General features: G+C 41.2%; 1 protein-coding gene across 3 annotated transcripts in view; it reads right to left on the reverse strand.

Moving 5' to 3' along the window:
- The window catches only part of keap1a (kelch-like ECH-associated protein 1a), a 75,831-nt gene extending 65,455 nt beyond the window's left edge, over window positions 1–10,376 (reverse strand). For 2 of the 3 annotated variants that reach the window (XM_051935287.1, XM_051935286.1), the window contains exon 1: window positions 10,029–10,371. The gene's annotated coding sequence lies outside the window, so the exon portion shown is untranslated. Of the gene's footprint in view, window positions 1–10,028 lie in introns of all 3 variants that reach the window. The other variant, XM_028816381.2, reaches the window with a different exon arrangement.
- Window positions 10,377–21,405: the final 11,029 nt, after the last annotated feature.

A 21,405-nucleotide genomic window follows, 5' to 3' on the forward strand; every position in this document is an offset into this window, starting at 1 on the left:
ACACCAAAATATCAACCCTGTCACCAAGTCTGTCCGACTGATGGCTTTTGTTTTACCTGGCAATGTAAGATGGGTCTGGCTGCAGACCTCCAGCCATAGGACCCTGTGGTGTCTTTCAGGCAGCCTGCAGCTGGAAATGTGAAATGGCGCGTCTTGAAGGGTTCTCTTGAAAATGTGCCATTCGGTGGGTGCCCAGGACTAAAACATCAGCTTAGTGGATAAACGCTTGTGTGCGGTAGTGTGGTGTGGTGGTTAAGGCTTTGGACGTTAAAACCCTGAGGTTGTGGGTTCAAATCCTACTCTTGATACTGGGTGACCCTGAGCAAGTCACTGGACCTGCCTGTGCTCCAACTGGAAAACCAAATGAAACGTAACTAACTGTATCATAAATGTTGTGTCACTTTGGATAAAGGCATCAGCCAAATAAATAAACGTGCTGAGCCTAAATACACAAGTGTAACTGAATTTTGATAATAAAGGCTAATATCATAAATTACTGTAACAAGTGATCTTCCATAACAAGATCAATTATTATTTCTACATTTATAAAAACTAGTGAAGACCGCCTGAGCGTTTCATTACATTGCGTGAGGGGCAATAGCCCCTCTACAAAACTCTACGCTTCACACCTCCAGCCGCAAGCCCCTGAAAGACTTTAGGAGGTCCTGTGGATGGAGTAGTCAACAGAGGGGGTCTGCTGCTGGAAATCTGCAGCCAAGCTCTATTGAGCAAAGTGACTTAATAAACCCACCCCTGGTGTGCTCTCTGATCCATAAGACACTTGCTCAGCTGTCTCTATGATTTGGGGGACCCTCCAGTACACCCCACAGTTGCAAAGGATAGATTGGACCCATGAGTCCTGGTACACCACCAACACATGCAACACTCATCATGTCCACCCTGTTTTCCTCATAATCATCTGTGACTTTGAACTGCCATATCTACTAATTCAGGTGACCCCAACAGTATGGTGACCCTACTATTATACAACACTCACCTTGTTCTCAAATCTGTGCAGACTCCCTAATTAATGATCCCCCCCCCTACCCAAGCGCCTGCCATTTCAGAGAAACCCATGGTATGGCCAAAAATACAACTGTACCCGACTCTCACTGATCCATGAGACCCCCACCATAGTATCCCCTGACGCACTAAACACTTGAAACGTCCATGATGCTAGGACAAATTCAGCAGACCCCCTATTCTCACAAATCTACAGGAGATCACTCAACACATAAGACCCTGCTGTGCCCACAATTCTGCAATTGCCAACCTCCTGTGCCCACCCATGCATGCCCTATTAGATACCTTGTCTCCCAATTCCTGCATTTAACAGACAACGTTCTCCATTGTCGACATGAGGAAGAGAGCCAACAGCTGTGGTAATGAGGAGGAGGCCATTCCCAATATGAACATTAGCCACAGCCATGCTGGGAGTGGCATTCAACATCAAGACTGAGAAAATCCAAAGAGGTGTTTAAGAGAAACGGAAGAGCAGGTCCGAGGCGGAATAAAAGCTGGAAGAGAAAGATGAGTGAACGGTTGACTTCTTTAAGCAGGAGAGCAAACAAGTAAAAAGATGGGCATTGGAGACATCCGTCTGCTCACCCATTCATCTGTTTGAACTGAAGGCTGTGAGGAGTAGACTTACACTGGCAGTGCCAGGCTCAAGGAAGGCACCAGCTCAGGATGGGGTACCAAGCAGGATACAGAAGAGGAGGGTGTTGTGTCAAGTTCAGGGTGTATGATTTGCATGGCCACCACAGCATCAAACACGAATAACCAGCTGGCTCCACTGCCATTAAGAACCAGTTTGAGGCAAACCGCAAGGTTTTCTTTGTGCCATGTTTTCTTGGTCTAGTGCCTTTACAGCTTTTCCAACACTTCTGTGACATTCTCAATAACGCCCACTCCAAAACCGGCTGCTGTTCAATGGTGACAATAGCAATTAAAGCATAGAGAGCCATTAGAGCCAGCTGAAGGGACCTTCAAACGTAGGAACAAACTGAGCCAGAGCCGGCCAGCTGCAGCTGGAACGTGGCATTAATAAAGAGACCGACGTCACAATTAGCCTTGTATAGCGCCTTGCACAAGTCAAGAAATAATACAACACCATCTTAAAAGTAGTCAGATAGTAAATGAAATATTAAGATCTGGAGTCAGTCTGTAAACGTCCTGCCTCCTTAGTGGGTCATCATGAGTGCTGCAGCTTTATTTCGAAATGAAACGTAACATTTTCAGACCTGCTTAGTCTAAGGGTAGGGCAGTGGGGGCAAAGTAGGAACCCACCCTGGACAGTCCAGTTACACAAATACAGCAAGTTCACCTACCATGCACATCTTCAAGAAAACCACAGAGACATAAACAGAACATGCAAATGTCACAAAGCAGGCAGTGGATGTGAAGTCACTCCACTGTGCCACCATGCTGCCCGTGGAATTAAACAGTGGGTACCCGTCTAAAATCCTAATACAGGGTACTTGGGAACAAGAAGGTGCTATCGGGGCAGAGGTAGATCATCAATGTCAAAGTGGCTGTTTCTAAAGACAATGCCACCATTAAGTAAGACACCATGTGATATACTGTATACAACTGTTAATCCGTTTATAAAGATATAGAACATTTGGGTGATCAAGATCCCTCAAAACTCCTGCAGACTCCATGACATCAGAATGAGCAGAGGCCACCTGTCGCCACAACACGTGTTTGGGTAGGAGCCATCCTATCTGCTAATCTGCAAGGCAGAGATAAAGAAATAGCAAGTCAACAGAGAAGACAAGCTGCCATTGACCACACGGTTAACCATTTACTATGGAAATCTGCAGCCATCTGTAAATCAGGAGTGCAGAGTAAATAAAGACAAGCGCAGGTAACAGTTGGTCTCCAAACCATTAAAATGATATCTGCAATAACAAAAAAAACACAGGCAGCCCCCCACGCTCCCTGGGCACAGAACAGAACAGTGTGTCCATTTCACAGATGGACCACCAGAGTGGCCTGCACTGGAAGGCAGAAGGTTGGTGACGTGATCCGGACAGAGGCACTTAAAATGCTAAGGATGAAACTGGAGAAAAGTGGCAAAAAGTATACAGTAATCCCTCCTCCATCGCGGGGGTTGCGTTCCAGAGCCACCCGCGAAATAAGAAAATCCGCGAAGTAGAAACCATATGTTTATATGGTTATTTTTAGATTGTCATGCTTGGGTCAAAGATTTGCACAGAAACACAGGAGGTTGTAGAGAGACATGAACGTTATTCAAACACTGCAAACAAACATTTGTCTCTTTTTCAAAACTTTAAACTGTGCTCCATGACAAGACAGAGATGACAGTTCAGTCTCACAATTAAAAGAATGCAAACATATCTTCCTCTTCAAAGGAGTGCGTGTCAGGAGCACAGAATGTCACATAGATAGAGAAAACAATCTCTAGCAAACAAATCAATAGGGCTGTTTGGCTTTTAAGTATGCGAAGCACCGCGGCACAAAGCTGTTGAAGGCGGCAGCTCACACCCCCTCCGTCAGGAGCAGGGAGAGATAGAGAGAGAGAGAGATAGAGAGAGACAGAGTTTGTTTTTCAGTCAAAAATCAATACGTGCCCTTCGAGCTTTTAAGTATGCGAAGCACCCTGTGCATCATGTCGTTTCAGGAAGCAGCTGCACAAAAGATAGCAACGTGAAGATAATCTTTCAGCATTTTTAGACGAGCGTCCGTATCGTCTAGGTGTGCGAACAGCCCCCCTGCTCAATCCCCATACGTCAGGATCAGAGAAAGTCAGCGCAAGAGAGAGAGAAAAGTAAGCAATCTAGCTTCTCAGCCATCTGCCAATAGCGTCCCTTGTATGAAATCAACTGGGCAAACCAACTGAGGAAGCATGTACCAGAAATTAAAAGACCCATTGTCCGCAGAAATCCACGAACCAGCAAAAAATCCGCGATATATATTTAAATATGCTTACATATAAAATCCGCGATGGAGTGAAGCCGCGAAAGGCGAAGCGCAATATAGCGAGGGATCACTGTAATGAGCCTGCTTAAGGCGCTATATAAGCTTGTAGCACACCCCCCAGCTTATAGCTTGTGCGGAGGGTGTTACCAGATTTGCACAGCAAGGAATCCGTTATGCTTTAAAAATGAGGGACGGATAAAATCAGGCCAACAACCTACGCCTTACCGAATTTCCGCCCTGACACTCGAATATTAACAACACCCAGGAAAAAGCCCCTTAAGATTAAATACACCAAACACACAAATTTATAAAATGATCCTTATCTGATAGAACAGGAGTGAGCAATGTCGGTCCTGGAGAGCCACAATGGCTACAGGCAGGGGCGGACTGGCCATTAGGGCATTTGGGCAATGCCCAGACCGCGAACTCTGGTCTGGTCATGGGCCGGCCGTTTCATGAAATAAATTGTATGTACTGGTTACTGTTTGACATTAAAGTTAATTTTCTAAACTACTAAACATTATCTGTTCGGTACTGCCATTTATATAGTCCTATATATATATAATATACCGTATTACGTCAAGTTATTTTAATTGTCAGTACACAACGTTGCAGTGAAAAATTTGGTCAAAACTGCCTTTTGCCGATTTCTGTTTTGATACCGCTACATTTCAGTGAGCATATACATTATTGCAATTTATTTTATCTCATATCTAGTATTTAAATTCTTTGGTACTAATAATTAGTTTAGATTATGTATTATGCATTTTATTGTTCTCTGGTCGTCGGCGTGAACGATAATTAGTGGTTTTCATCTGCGATTTTTAGTATGATGAAATAAAGTTATAAAGCACAGGATAGGAATTTTTCATATTAGGATGGAACATTTATAGTTTATCGTTAAATTAATAGAACATTTCAATCATGTGAGGTTTTTATTATAACCTCAGTTATAATTTATTACATTGTAAATGAGCAGCTACTAGCCTACTAGGGTACTGGCACTTGGACATGACATTGACATTTGACATGTACTCGAATAACATGTAAGCCCTGTTACTACATGTTTATTTTTCAGTAAATGTTATTTCTAAGTATGCCATCAAATTTAAAGTTGTGTCTAAACAGCAGTGTACAGATTAAGTTTGGCAACAGTTTAGATAGAGTTCATATCCTAGGCTCATAGCAAGTAGCGAGCCGCATAAGAAAATGACAATGAATAATGGGCCGAGTGGGTCGACCTCGTCACCTCATTCATTGAAGGATATCCGGGCCGGTTTTGAGACCCAGTCTGCGCCTGGCTGCAGGTTTTCATTTTCAACCCAATTGCTTAATTATTAACCAGTCCTTTCCAATCTCAAACCTTATTTAATTTTATGGCTTGTTAGTCTGCAATGTCAGGTTCTGATATCGTAGATTTTTTTCCTTTCCAAGGATATCATCAAAATGATTTGAAGCCTAAAACGGATCATTTTCAGTCTGTCACATTTTCTATTAAGTGTTTTAATAAATCAAACACACAGAGATGTAAATCAAAACAAGTTAGATGGAGAACTGCTGACTGCTTTGTTATTTGCAACTTATTGCTAATAGGAGCCATTAAAACAGTGACTGCAGCTGTTTAAGATTGAAATAAGCAATTAAGGGTGGGGAACCTTAACAAGTGAGACCACTAAAATGAAGCCTCAAAATGTCACTTGAGCAAGAAGTGCGTCATCAGCAATAATTGACTTCACATTAAGAAACTGTGCTGGAACAAAAACCTGCAGCCACTGCGGCCCTCCAGGAGCGACATTGCCCACCCCGTGCTAGAATAACGATTTACAAATACAAAAAATACTAAACACACCCCACAAACAAACTCTCACACCACAATGATTACAGTCCTGAAAAAAACATTTAAACCTCTGGCAGTTTACTGCTTAGCTTTTCACAATTTTAGGTCATTCATTGCATTTCAACTGATTAAATTTGAAGAAAAACTGGAAAAATTTCTAAAGCTTTTGACAGGTAATGTACATAACATGGTGGTTACTATGAAAAAGCACTACATAAACTACAGCTGGACTTTATGGTGTAACTTGAAAAAAGACACAACCTGCTAGTGTAAAAATGATAGATAGATAGATAGATAGATAGATAGATAGATAGATAGATAGATAGATAGATAGATAGATAGATAGATAGATAGATAGAAAAGGCACTATATAAATGTAATGAATTATTATTATTATTATTATTACTATATGATAGATAGATAGATAGATAGATAGATAGATAGATAGATAGATAGATAGATAGATAGATAGATAGATAGATATGAAAGGCACTATATAATAGATAGATAGATAGATAGATAGATAGATAGATAGATAGATAGATAGATAGATAGATATGAAAGGCACTATATAATAGATAGATAGATAGATAGATAGATAGATAGATAGATAGATAGATAGATAGATAGATAGATAGATAGATAGATAGATAGATAGATAGATAGATATGAAAGGCACTATATAATAGATAGATAGATAGATAGATAGATAGATAGATAGATAGATAGATAGATAGATAGATAGATAGATATGAAAGGCACTATATAATAGATAGATAGATAGATAGATAGATAGATAGATAGATAGATAGATAGATAGATAGATAGATAGATAGATAGATAGATAGATATAAAAGGCACTATATAATAGATAGATAGATAGATAGATAGATAGATAGATAGATAGATAGATAGATATAAAAGGCACTATATAAATGTAATGAATTATTATTATTATTATTATTACTATATGATAGATAGATAGATAGATAGATAGATAGATAGATAGATAGATAGATAGATAGATAGATAGATAGATATGAAAGGCACTATATAATAGATAGATAGATAGATAGATATGAAAGGCACTATATAATAGATAGATAGATAGATAGATAGATAGATAGATAGATAGATAGATAGATAGATAGATAGATAGATATAAAAGGCACTATATAAATGTAATGAATTATTATTATTATTATTATTACTATATGATAGATAGATAGATAGATAGATAGATAGATAGATAGATAGATAGATAGATAGATAGATAGATAGATAGATAGATAGATATAAAAGGCACTATATAAATGTAATGAATTATTATTATTATTATTATTACTATATGATAGATAGATAGATAGATAGATAGATAGATAGATAGATAGATAGATAGATAGATAGATAGATAGATAGATATGAAAGGCACTATATAATAGATAGATAGATAGATAGATAGATAGATAGATAGATAGATAGATAGATAGATAGATAGATAGATATGTGAAAGGCACTATATAATAGATAGATAGATAGATAGATAGATAGATAGATAGATAGATAGATAGATAGATATAAAAGGCACTATATGATAGATAGACAGATAGATAGATAGATAGATAGATAGATAGATAGATAGATAGATAGATAGATAGATAGATAGATAGATAGATAGATAGATAGATATAAAAGGCACTATATGATAGATAGATAGATAGATAGATAGATAGATAGATAGATAGATAGATAGATAGATAGATAGATATGAAAGGCACTATATAATAGATAGATAGATAGATAGATAGATAGATAGATAGATAGATAGATAGATAGATAGATATGAAAGGCACTATATAATAGATAGATAGATAGATAGATAGATAGATAGATAGATAGATAGATAGATAGATAGATAGATAGATATAAAAGGCACTATATGATAGATAGATAGACAGATAGATAGATAGATAGATAGATAGATAGATAGATAGATAGATAGATAGATAGATATAAAAGGCACTATATGATAGATAGATAGATAGATAGATAGATAGATAGATAGATAGATAGATAGATATGAAAGGCACTATATAATAGATAGATAGATAGATAGATAGATAGATAGATAGATAGATAGATAGATAGATAGATAGATAGATAGATATGAAAGGCACTATATAATAGATAGATAGATAGATAGATAGATAGATAGATAGATAGATATGAAAGGCACTATATAATAGATAGATAGATAGATAGATAGATAGATAGATAGATAGATAGATAGATAGATAGATAGATATGTGAAAGGCACTATATGATAGATAGATAGATAGATAGATAGATAGATAGATAGATAGATAGATAGATAGATAGATAGATAGATAGATAGATAGATATGTGAAAGGCACTATATAAAATTTAAATACTGAGGAAAGATACACAATTAGATTGATAGGCAGACAGGAAAGGCACTATATAATAGAGAGATCATTTCTCTTTAATTGCATGAAATGTTTTGGTCTTTTATTAAACAGATTTCATCAGACTTGGTCAGTTCTCCCCCCCCTTTCTATCTGTGATGTCAGTTCACTAGAACTCTCCATCTGATCCCATACCTTGCTGTAGTTATTGTAATCTTTTCAGCTCAAACTGTAGACAATGTAAATTTTTATAAAGTCTGAACTTTCATCCTCCTATCATAAGAGCATTTTGGATATGTGTTCATCAATTGTTTTTATGGAGATTGTGCACGAATTTGTCATCATCAGAATTGATTCACTTTTTCCGTTGGCCTCAGCTGATCCCGAAGTCTCGCTGCGGTTCTCGGAAGGCAGTAATCGCGTCAGCATTTCATTCCAAATATTTGTTTACTTAGAAACCAATTCAGAATGTAACTTGTCATTTACCAGAACAGGACTGGTTGTTCCTGATGCCTTTCTGCAGTCTCTGAATTTCCTAACAGTGTACACATATGTTTGACTTTTCCGTGATTTTTGGAAAGATTTTTAATGGGATTTAGTCCCATTTTAGTTCACTTGTAAACTTTTTTTTTTAATGATTATCTTTTGATCCAGCATGGTGGCACAATGTGTATGTAGCACTGCTGCCCTGCAGATCCAGTGCCCACAGCTCATGTCCTGTGCCTGCCTGTCGTCTGTCTTGATTTTGCATGTTCTCCCATGTTTGTGTGGCTTTTAGTTTGCCTTCCTCGTCCACAAAGGTGAATGTGTGTGTGTGTTAAGTTTATTAACTGTACCAAGTTTGCACTGTGTCTGCAGATGGGCACTACAGTGGTCTGGCACCATCTCTAGCCCTATCTTCTGCCATACACCCAGTACTGCCAGTATAGGTTCTGACCATCAGATCCCCTATATTGGGTTCAGGAGGTCTGATAATTTTACATTATATTAAATTCTCATTTAAAAATGAGATGCAAAGGTCGGCTACATTTGCATGTGTGAATAAAATATGCATTAAAAAATAAAAAAAATTGGTAGATTGTGGGCAGCATAATTGAAGAAAATAAAACTTACACCCGTTGAAATTCTTTTAAAACGCGTCTGGTGAAATACACCAGACTCCCGGCCCTGCATTTTAATTTGCCACTCGGTTGGCACGAAAGCCTGCTGGCGCTGCGGTCCTCCTAGAGCGGGGCAAATTATTATTTTTTGTTTGTTTTTATCCGGCGCAGTCCCGAGCTCCTTTCCAGACGAGAAGCCTTAACTTCATTTCTGCTCACAGAGCCGCTGATGTTTTTTTTTTTTTTTTTTTGCACAAATGACGTGAAGTGCGCGACAGGACTCAGCGGAGCGGCATCGAGTTAAAGGTGAATGACTAGAAAGTAAATAACGGCCCACGTATTCGGGCTGACCACGCACCGACTGACCCTCCGAGATCACAGCATGACGGCCATTCCGCAAGGGGCATTTAGTCATGAGCACTTCTAACTTTCCCAGAGTACAACCGGCCGGCTGTCTGAGTCCATCCCTCCTGTCGAGCTTGTGAGCCCATTAGACCTGCGTCTCGGCATTGGCGCCCCCTGTCACCTCAAAAGGTCCGATCGTTGCCGGTGCTCACGGTGCGACGGCCCTGCTGTGTTCGCCGCTTCCAGACACTCCAATATCACACGGTGTGCACACTTCCTTGACCCAACTGTGAAGTGCAAAACTCGAGTGCAACCCGTGCACCCCAAGTGTGTACCGCCCGCCAGTCTGTCCGCGCGCAGTGCCGGCACACGTACCTCGAGCGGCAGTCCGCCGCCGTGTCACTGAGCCCGTCTGCCTGCTGTCACTGCTCGGCTGTTTTCTTCGCTGCCGCTGACTTTCGACATCAGCATGACTCGGCACTTCGGCTTGTTTTTCTGTGGTTTTTTTTTTCTCCCCTCCTACTGGCAGAGGCCGACTCTGAAAAGTCAATCAAGCAGCCGCTTTATGAAAGCGAAAGTGGAACCTCGAGGCCTCTATTCAGTATTACTAAGGACCTGGAATGTGATTGAAAAAGGGGGCAACTCTCGCGACCCCGGACCCGAAACTCAGCACTAATGCATTACAAGGCATGGATTTCATCGTCGTGGCTTGAAACTGGATGGACTGCATTTCTTAGGCTTCTAGTCAGCTGTTGACTCTTCACTGGCTGGTCTGTTATAGCGCCTCTCATAGCATGGCACTGTTAACATGACAGGACAATACAAAACGTTCTTGTCGTTTTTGGGCTCAATTCATTAAAAACTTGTTGTCAAGAAAGACTCTCACCTAAAACAAAAGGATTGAGCAATTTTTGTAAATGAAATGATGGATGCAATTAAAAGAACTAAATCTGCATGAGCCACCATTACAGTGACGTGCACAGTGGCCCAAAAGAGCAGCGGGGGCAGTGTAGAATTTGTCACAAATTAGTGCCCCATTTTAGTCCTCAGTTTTCAGTTAAACTAACGGGGATGCCCTGCTGTTGCTCGCGTTGGAAAAAAGTGAAAGTTTCCATTTATTATTTGGTAGTTAATTTTGTCGTGGCGAAAAATTATCACCACAAAGCTTTTTACCTAAAATGAAGGCAATTAGGAGACTCGGGATATGCAAACAGAGTCTATATTTTTATTGCAATAAAATAACAATAATAATAACACGGACTCAACCCAATTCAGCTAAATTGAGCTGAGCCCCGATCAGTTCAGGACTCCAAACTTAAGTCATTTCTTATCACTCCGACCTCGCTCAGATTAACTCATTCGCTGTTTTTCTCTGACTCCCCTCTGCACCTGCCCCAGCCTATACCTCGAGTTCTCATGGGAGCCATTATTATCTCCTGACTTTCCCTGCAGCTGCCCCCCAGTATTTTTACTGTCTATTGTTAATTTTACTTTCTGTTTTGCTCATTTCTATTGGCCTTGGCTGGGCAGAAGTTCCTTCTTCCATATTTGGTCACTCTCTTATCACTTCCCTTTTCCCTTGGCCTTCCAAATTATTTTTATTTAGCTGCTGAAGCTAAGCTTTAATTAAAAACAAATATAGCATGTACCTTTTATTTAATCATTTGCTTGGTAGGCCTGACTTGCAGTAATATCTACACTAAGGTTAATGTTTATATATTTCTCTATATTTATTTATACTAGTACATGAATATACTAATTTTATTTTTTATGCATTACATCAACCTGACCTTGTTAGTAGCAATGCCTGTTGCTGTTTCTGCTGATTCACTATTCCAGCTGGCTTCTCACGTGCCTACCAGAACCATTTTTCTATATTTTCTCATTGGTATCGTTCCTCAGCTTCCTAACCTTCAACACAAGTGTCCATGTTTTCCCCTTCTTCAGTCCTCGATAGTTTCTGTGCGTCATTCTCTTTCTATTCTGTCATTCCTTTCCCAAATTGGTAATTCTGCTCCAAGCTTAAAAATAATGCAATATGGCTAATGTCTTTTATTTATGTATTTGCTTGACTTTCTAATTTATGCTAAATCTAATGCTTCAGAAGCTGTTAATAACTTTTATGGCTATTTATGCTAATATGCTATTTATGCTTAATATATAAACTTTTTCTCTTCCATATTTATTATTCGAATTTTGTTCAAAAGTCAAACTGTCATTATTAACAAATAATGGATAAAGAGTGCTTTATGATACACAATATTTTTCATTTCGCCATTAGGGGCAAAGTACATATAAATTCTTTCCTGATGCTACTTTGGAGCAGGCAACGTATAACTGGCCACGTAAACCACACGGTTCTTTGAGGTAAACGCCAGTAACTTTAAGTGATTGCCCTTGCACTGTATTTATGGACATCGCAAATGCAAGACGCACTGGAAATTGAAGTTGCTTGAATTCGAAAGGGGGTTCATTGTGAATCAGAGGTATACGTGGAATGAAAACAGTAGCCTTGATTATGTGTGGATGACGTGACAGTGTTGCCACATTTCTCACATTCTTGATATATACATTTTCCATCCATCCATTTTCCAACCCGCTGAATCCGAACACAGGGTCACGGCGGTCTGCTGGAGCCAATCCCAGCGCACAAGGCAGGAACCAATCCCGGGCAGGGTGCCAACCCACCGCAGGACACACACAAAGCACACACTACAGCCAATTTAGAATCACCAATCCACCTAACCAGCATGTCTTTGCACTGTGGGAGGAAACCAGAGCACCCGGAGGAAACCCACGCAGACACGGGGAGAACATGCAAACTCCACGCAGGGAGGACCCGGGAAGTGAACCCAGGTCCCCAGATCTCCCAACTGCGAGGCAGCAGCACTACCCATTGCGCCACCGTGCCGCCCGATATATACATTTTTCCCAATTTAATTAGAATTTACTGTTTTAGGGTTTTCCTTCATTTTTTTAATTATGTTGACACATTTACATTTTTTTATTAATCACCGAAACTGTAGCGTTTGGATATTTACTCGTCCTCTTACTTGGTGATTGCATCGGGACAGACAAACTTTCTTGCTTATTTATTAGATGGAAATTTCATAGATTTTGTTGACTTTATCTTTGTTAATAGTGACATCTTACTCTAGGGACAAAACCAGAAGAACCCTTCTTGTAGACACAGATTTCTAAGTTTGGGTCTCAAGTGAACTGAGCTTGACAAAAGTCTTGTTCAGAAGTGCCCGTTGATACAGGCAATGTGGCATTGACTTTCAGGAACTGAAAACCTAAAATTTCCTTCAGACTCTTTGAATATGGGCTTTGTTTTTTGGGCAGGAGAGTTCTGGATAAAAAGCCGTCAGAAGACCTGAGCCAGCTCCACGTGAAAGTTGGTCTGTCTGTTTTTCGATTTGAGCGCGCAGACATCCACGCAGACGCACTCAGAGAGACGCTTGTGCTTTTATAGGTTCACTAGCTAAAGTACCTGGTATTGCTCGTATAAATAAACTGGGAAAAACTTCTTTTGGAAATTCAGTGTGGCAAAACGCAACCCACGATGAGACCAAATGATGTACTCTTGATGTAATCTGTAATCCCTGAAACTTCTAATAACGATACGCCAGGCTTAAACCGTGGATCAGGTCAGGTCACATCGGGGAGCATGCCCTGGCATAGAGCATTGCCACACCCACCACACGACAAATCAACTCGGGATGCTGGTTGGCAGCCCCCCAGGCAGATACACGGTTTAGTCCCACCCTCCTTTAATGACCCTCTATCTGCAGCATGCCAGGTGTTACGTGGGTGTCCCCTTGGCCTGGTCTGGCCAGTCGGGTCCTCAACAATGAGGGTCCTGTGAGCCAGATCACCCTCAGGAATCGCGCTACATGGCTGTAGTGGCGTAAATGACATTCCCTCACAATGCAGGTAATGTGCCTCATTCGGGACTCCATGACCAACCACTCCTTCGATACAAAGTCAAACCTGCGGTGCCCAAGGATTTTCCAGAGAGACACAGTACCAAAGGAGTCCAGTCTTCATCTCAGGTCACTGGATAGCATCCATGTCTCGCAACCATATAGCAAGACGGGAAGCACCAGGACTCTAAAGACTTGGACCTTCGTCCTTTTACAGAGATATCGGGAGCGCCACACACCCCCTTCCAGCAACCTCATGACCCCTGATGCTCTCCCAATCCGCCTACTGACTTCATAGGAAGAGTCACCAGAGACGTGAATGTCACTGATGAGGTAAGTAAACCTCTCAATGAGGTCGACACCATCACTGCAGATAGACACACTGCTGATGGCTGTGCGTAAGAGGTCATTAAAGATCTGGATCATTTAAAAAGAAAAAAGGAAACTCCTAAAAAAACTATTTTTTAAATTTTGCCTTTTGGCAGCTACAGTTTAGTTGTACTCCTGATGAGTTAGATATGCATATTATTATCATATTCTTCAATGAGTTTGCAATCCTTATTAATTTCTACTTTTCTGGGTTTTTTTTCAGTTCTTCTGCAGTGGCCACCTCCACCTGATCAAAGTCCTGTGCAGCCATCTGAGATGTTTGAATGAAAACGTAGGCCCCAACTGTCCATGAGACCCCCTGCATTGAATCCTCCAGGATGAAGCCTAAAAAAACAATAAGGAACAACTTAAGAACATTTATTTTAGGTAGAATGCCAAGAGAGATCAACAGAAGACCAAAATGACCAACACACCAATACTTATTTACACATTTTTTCCAGGAATTAATATTAGTAGTTATCCCACTCTATTTTCATATGGGATAGTACTAGGGTATTGCACCGTGTTAGCCATTATGGATGTACTGAGAAATCAAGCAAAATAACTCCTTTTATTGGCTAACTAAAAAGATTTCAATATGCAGGCTTTCGAGGCAACTTAGGCCCCTTCTTCAGACAAAATGTAATAAAGAAAGTGGACTTCCCTGTGTTTATGTAGACACCAGCACAAATAACAACATTGGAAAATCTTTAAGTTAGACATCTTAAATGTAAAAAATTAATAGACCTCTTCAGGCTAAGATTCATTTAGCAAGAGAGGAGAACAATGTACAGTATCTCACGAAAGTGAGTACACCCCTTACATTTGTGTAAATATTTTATTATATCTTTTCATGGGACAACACTGAAGATATGACACTTTGATACAATGTAAAGCAGTAAGTGTACAGCTTGTATAACAGTGTGAATTTGCTGTCCCCTCAAAATAACTCCACACACAGCCATTAATGTCTAAACCCCTGGCAACTGAGTACACCCCTAAGTGAAAAATGTCCAAATTGTGCCCAAAGTGTCAATATTTTGTGTGGCCATCACTATTTTCCAGCACTGCCTTAATTCTCTTGGGCATGGAGTTCACTAGAGCTTCACAGGTTGCCACTGGAATCCTCTTCCGCTCCTCCATGACGACATCACAGAGCTGGTGGATGTTAGAGATCTTGCGCTCCTCCACCTTCCGTTTGAGGATGCCCCACAGATGCTCAATAGGGTTTAGGTCTGGAGACATGCTTGTCCAGTCCAGCACCTTTACCCTCAGTTTCTTTAGTAAGGCAGTGGTCATCTTGGAGGTGTGTTTGAGGTCATTATCATGTTGGAATACTGCCCTGCAGCCCAGGGAAAGGATCATGCTCTGCGTCAGTATATCACAGTACATGTTGGCATTCATGGTTCCCTCAATGAACTGTAGCCCCCAGTGCCAGCAGCGCTCATGCAGCCCTAAACCATGACACTCCCACCACCATGCTTGACTGTAGGCAAGACACACTTGTCTTTGTACTCCTCACCTGGTTGCCACCACACACGCTTGACACCATCTGAACCAAATAAGTTTATCTTGGTCTCATCAGACCACAGGACATTGTTCCAGTAATCCACGTCCTTAGTCTGCTTGTCTTCATCAAAGTGTTTGCAGGCTTTCTTGTGCATCATCTTTAGAAGAGGCTTCCTTCTGGGACGACAGCCATGCAGACCAATTTGATGTAGTGTGTGGCAGGCGTATGATCTGAGCACTGACAGGCTGACCCCCCAACCCTTCAACCTCTGCAGCAATGCTGGCAGCACTCATACATCTATTTTCAAAAGACAACCTCTGGATATGACGCTGGGCAGGTGCACTCAACTTCTTTGCTCGACCATGGCGAGGCCTGTTCTGAGTGGAGCCTGTCCTGTTAAACCGCTGTATGGTCTTGGCCACTGTGCTGCAGCTCAGTTTCAGGGTGTTGGTAATCTTCTTATAGCCTCGGCCATCTTTATGTAGAGCAACAATTCTTTTTTTCACATACTCAGAGAGTTCTTTGCCATGAGGTGCCATGTTGAACTTCCAGTGACCAGTATGAGAGAGTGTGAGAGCGATAACACCAAATTTAACACACCTGAGACATTGTAACACTAACGAGTCACATGACACCGGGGAGGGAAAATGGCTAATTGGGCACAATTTGGACATTTTTCACTTAGAGGTGTACTCACTTTTGTGAGATACTGTATGATCAAGATGTCTGGATAATATAACCGTCCAACAAAGTCTTTTGAAGTTTCTGCTGAGTTTTTCAATACAATGTGGGTCTGTAGTCAGGTTGTCTGGGATAGTCCGAGAGATGCAAACAATCCTCATATCTGACCATAAAGCTCTTGTCTCTATTCAAACCATGTTGTAATGTGTTCAATTTTAGCATGAGTTTAACTTTCCATTCTATTCTCTCTTGCTGTGTTCTGAAGTTGCCGTAAGCTCTGTGACTTTAAAGTCCCTCTCACAGTGTCCATGGCATATCTCATATGGGATAGTAAAGGGTAGCCTAGCTTTAATAAGGCACCTTGCTTATTGCTGATTTTTCTGCTGCCTACAATGAATGGCAGACACGCACTTGCACTCGGAAGCGATCGACCGAGTCCTAAACAGTGGAGGGCGATTCACAAAAGATTCATTCTTTTTCAACGACTCTTTTCAGCAAGTCATACAAATCAATTTGTGAGCACAAATGAATCGATTCAGCAGAACTCGGCAAGAATGCTGTAATGCATGCGTGATGTCGTCAGTGTCTCTCGTTTTGCAGGCAGGATTTTAAAACACATATGCATTTACCGCCCATCTGATTCATGCTACTCGTTCACTTCTCTTATGATTCATGCAAGTTCAAACAGAAGACAAGAACACTGTCACTGCTGATTCACTCGCTCATCTCACAAATACAATAGAGCAACAACATATTTAGGACAGAATATATCAGTTCTAAAATGGAATATATAGACACTAGCATAGCAAATAAATGGCCTTAATGGTACAATGGAAAGTCCGTCTGTTTTGATTGTGTTGTGCGTTTGTGAACCTCTGTTCGCCGGATACATCCCTCTTTCTTTATGCGTCCTGTTGCCTTTGCTCATCAGACATTCTAGCCCTCTTGTAGACAGCAGACGACATGACACACCGACGTATGGCAAACGGTTCACCGTGTAACACCAGCCACTTGTCTTTATTTATCAGACATTCTGGCCCTTACATCCCTCTTTCTTTGCTTGTCCTGTTGCCTTTGCTCATCAGACATTCTAGCCCTGTTGTAGATGCCGGATGACATGATGCCCAGATGTACAAACAGATGGCGAACTGCTCACTACCTTATGCCAGCCACTTGTCCTTATTTATTGGGCACTCTAGTCCTTTTATCCCTCTTTCTTTGCTTTTCCTACTGCCTTTCTTTGTTGGACATTCCAGCCCTGTTGTAAATGCCGGATGACATGACACACAGACGTATGGCAAACGGTTTACCATCTCACGCCAGCCACTTGTCTTTACTTGTTGGACATTGCCACCCTTTTGTGGACTCCAGACGACATTACATCCGGGCACAGACACTGGACAGATAGACATGCTATCACTTTATATGGTGACGTTCACGCTGTGCCTTCCGCCCCAGCCTTTCAATTTTCAAACTGAATCATTACCCGAGAATGAGTCTCCATCCATCCATCCATTATCCAACCCACTATATCCTAACTACAGGGCCACGAGAGTCTGCTGGAGCCAATCCCAGCCAAACCCCGGGCAGGGTGCCAGCCCACTGCAGGCACACGCACACACACACACCAAGCACACACTAGGGACAACTTAGAATCACCAATGCACCTAACCTGCATGTCTTTGGACTGTGGGAGGAAACCCACGCAGACACGGGGAGAACATGCAAACTCCATGCAGGGAGGACCTGGGAAGCGAACCCGGGTCTCCTTACTGCGAGGCAGCAGCGATAAGAATGAGTCTCATGATTCTCATTCGTTTAATTTACAGACAAATCATTACCCGAGTACAAGATGCACAATTCTTATTCATATATGATTCTCGTGCTTTATGCTTTCAAACAAGACGATGTTATGTGATGAGAATTATCAGCTTAATATATAATTTAGTATATACAGTAATGTACAATTTATGTTATTATATATTTTACAGTTCTTTCAAAGGGGACACATTGAAAGTTTTTTTTCTGCTACCGCCAGCCTGAGCTCCTATTGATGAAACAAGCAAATCCCATGAATTGTTTCACTTAAATGGGTAGTTCAAAAAATCAAGTCAGTAAAGTGATTTAAAATGCCCATCACTAGTCCTAAAAGAGAAAGGACACTTGGGCCAATGAGGGGTAGGTGGCAGGGGCTTGAGACATTGTAGCCACTGTGCACGTCCCTGCACCAGCATATTACAGGGCACAGAGATTCACTCGTCACTCTGGAGACACCAATCACAGACCTCATTCACATAATCTTAGCAGGACAGAATTGCTGCTTGCTTCCGTGCCCACCAGTCATATAGTCTGACATGCCCAGCGACTCAGTCCAAACAGTCTGTGACTCGCCCCAGCTTGATTTTGTTTTAAGTCGTAGTGGTGGGCTCTGTTTATGAGAGAGACAACAACCACTGAGCACCCACCCAGAGGTACAATACATATAACAAGCTATAAAGAGTAAGCAAGATGGGTGATTTGGACCTGACAAAGAGAAGGGAGACTCATCTGTCTGACGTCACGTATTTTATGTACCATGACAGAATGAAAAAATCAGGAGTGGTCTCCCCTCGACTTTCTCGTATACTCAGATATGGGGATGGATATTTGAGGAGTAAACTGTGGACACTTTTTGTGACTGAAGACAGAGAAGAAAATTAAAATTAGTCAAAACCTTTTATTAATACATACCAGGCAAGGGTAAAATGTCAGAGAAACACAGTCCTAGGACACCGCGCTTCATCTGCCTCGAGCGCAGATGTCCTTGTTCTTTTATACCTTTCTAATCTCCTGATCGTTGACCACGTAAGCAAAAAATAGCATCCTGACTCATTGTACTTTTCCAATTTTGTAAAGTCATTACCCTAAAGGTATATTTTCTTGTCACACACATCATCAAAAGAAAACTTCCAGAAAGTATACATGCTTTTTGTCACGTACGCAAAACACAAACAAGTTTCATCATTCTTGTCCTATTTTCTATACACACATACATTTTGTTCAATTACATCTTTTTATGTTTTCACACTCCTCCCTTTTTGAACAAAATGATGTGGGCAATATAATTCTATCTTGAAATGGTTGATGAAAGGGAAGGGGGAGAGAAAATGGAAGAAGCTATACGAGACATGCGCTCCTCATGTAGTATATATGCCCTTTCCATAGAGGCGGTAAAGTACTTAGATATTATATAGCGAAACAAAGGGATAATACAACAACCAAACAGGAGGAGGAGACAAAATGTCACAACCAAAGAAATGAAAACAGATCTTATCCATTGTCCCCAGGATCCGAAGGAGGATGTAAACCACTGATCCCAGGGATTTGTAATGCCAGAATTAGTGGAAAGTTCTTTAGAGAGAGCAGTGAGGCCTGCCAATGCACGAGTTATTGATCCATCTGGCGCGGTATTATTTGGAATATATGTACAACAAGCATCACCAAACATAGCACAGACACCTCCCTTTTCGGAAAGTAACATGTCCAGGGCTAGACGATTTTGCCAAGTCATCAGAGAAGTACGATCAAGCTGTTCATGTATGCCTTCAATAGCGTCTTTGGTGAAGTTAAGGAATCGTTGTTGGTTATAATAAAGGTAATTAATCCAGTCTACATTCTTATTAATAGTAATTTGGGGTATGATAGATTCAAAACCGGCTGCGACTTGATCCCTAGCTTTAAATCTGTCTGGGACACCCCTAGGGACTCCAATAGCATCTATGTATACTCCAGGGCCATGTAAGGAGATATTAGTATGGAAAAGAGAGCGGGTATGTCGGAAATAAAAAGGAGGTGTGGAATAATATGGGGAGTGAGAGGGAGGTAAGGATAGAAGTCTAAAAGGCATAATTGGATTGGAGCACAGGTACCAGACCAGTTAGGGGGAAGGGTGGCAAATAATTTGGACCTACGACACATCCACCAAATATCTGATCTAGGAGTGGTTTGGGAGAGAAGAAAGGAAGACAGAACGGTGTTCAGAGAAAAGTTAACCTGAAAAGTTTGAGAACAGAAAGAAAATGGTAATTCTCCTACCCATGTCGTTCCATAAGATTTGAAACATGTATAATTTCCTTCGTGAGTTTGAAACATAGGGGTATCCATGTGACGGGTGGGGGGAAAAAGAATAGATAGATTAGAACACTTTGAACCAGAGAGGGGTTTCTTGGAAGTAGTGAATAAATACAGAAGGCAGGGCAACCCCACGGGGTCAGAAATGTTAGATAATGGGAAAGGGACTGTAGCTAAATGGGGACGGGCTGCAGCGCACGCATAACAATGAGAACGATTAACTTGCTTAGCTGAATAGAGAACCCACTGCAACCATCTATTCTGATCTCCATAACCAGTTTCTACTAAAAAAGTGGATGAAAGGGTGGAAATATTCATAATCTTAACAGGAGAAAAATCTGAACCAAAAGTTGGGGAGATGGGTGTGTGTGCCAGAGAATGAGGGGTGTTAGTAACAGGATTGTCAATCTTAATTAGAAATCTCCCCAAAGGGTCTGTTCCAGATACATATGCCCCTAATACATAAATACCTGAGTCATGTAAAGAGGGGTTCTTCAAAGTAATGATCAAGGGGTTACAATGGTTGTCAGCACATTCATGAGAGGCATGTCCTTTTATGATAGAAAACCGATTTTTCAAACCGTATTTTTGGGCCTCAAAAGGTTGATAACCCCAGTCCTCAGTTCCAGTGTTAGCAAAAACCCATTGCCAGTTGTCGCAGTCACTTCCCCTCATACACACGTATTTGTCAGATCCGGTCCACTGGGCTTGTCGACCAGTCCCACAGTTGATAATAGAGCAGAAATCAAACTGCACTGATGTGGTAATTCCCAACGGGAAAGTCAAGGTGACCAGGGCAGTCGACAAGGGAAAGGAAAAACATAGTAGCACAGCAATCAAGGGTGCCATCTCTTGCAATGTGAGGCTTGAATCCAGGCAGGCAGTCCCTCAACTTTCACGGCGTGTGGTGTGGATAGAAGAATTTGGAATGGTCCTCTCCACCTAGGCTGATGCCAGTGTTTTCCTCCGAGTATCTCGAACCAGGATCCAGGTGTCCAAAGGAATTGGTAAATCCTTGGAAAGGGGGCTGGTCCTCCAGGCTTGATTAACCTGCTGGTGGATTTCCTTCAACGAGGTTCGCAAACCTGCAAGACTAGAGAGAAGATCATTGTCCACAGTATGCAAATTCACATTACAACCATGCCAACGGGCATGG

Source organism: Erpetoichthys calabaricus, chromosome 12 (genome assembly GCF_900747795.2).
Source record: "Erpetoichthys calabaricus chromosome 12, fErpCal1.3, whole genome shotgun sequence".
Taxonomy (NCBI): domain Eukaryota; kingdom Metazoa; phylum Chordata; class Cladistia; order Polypteriformes; family Polypteridae; genus Erpetoichthys; species Erpetoichthys calabaricus.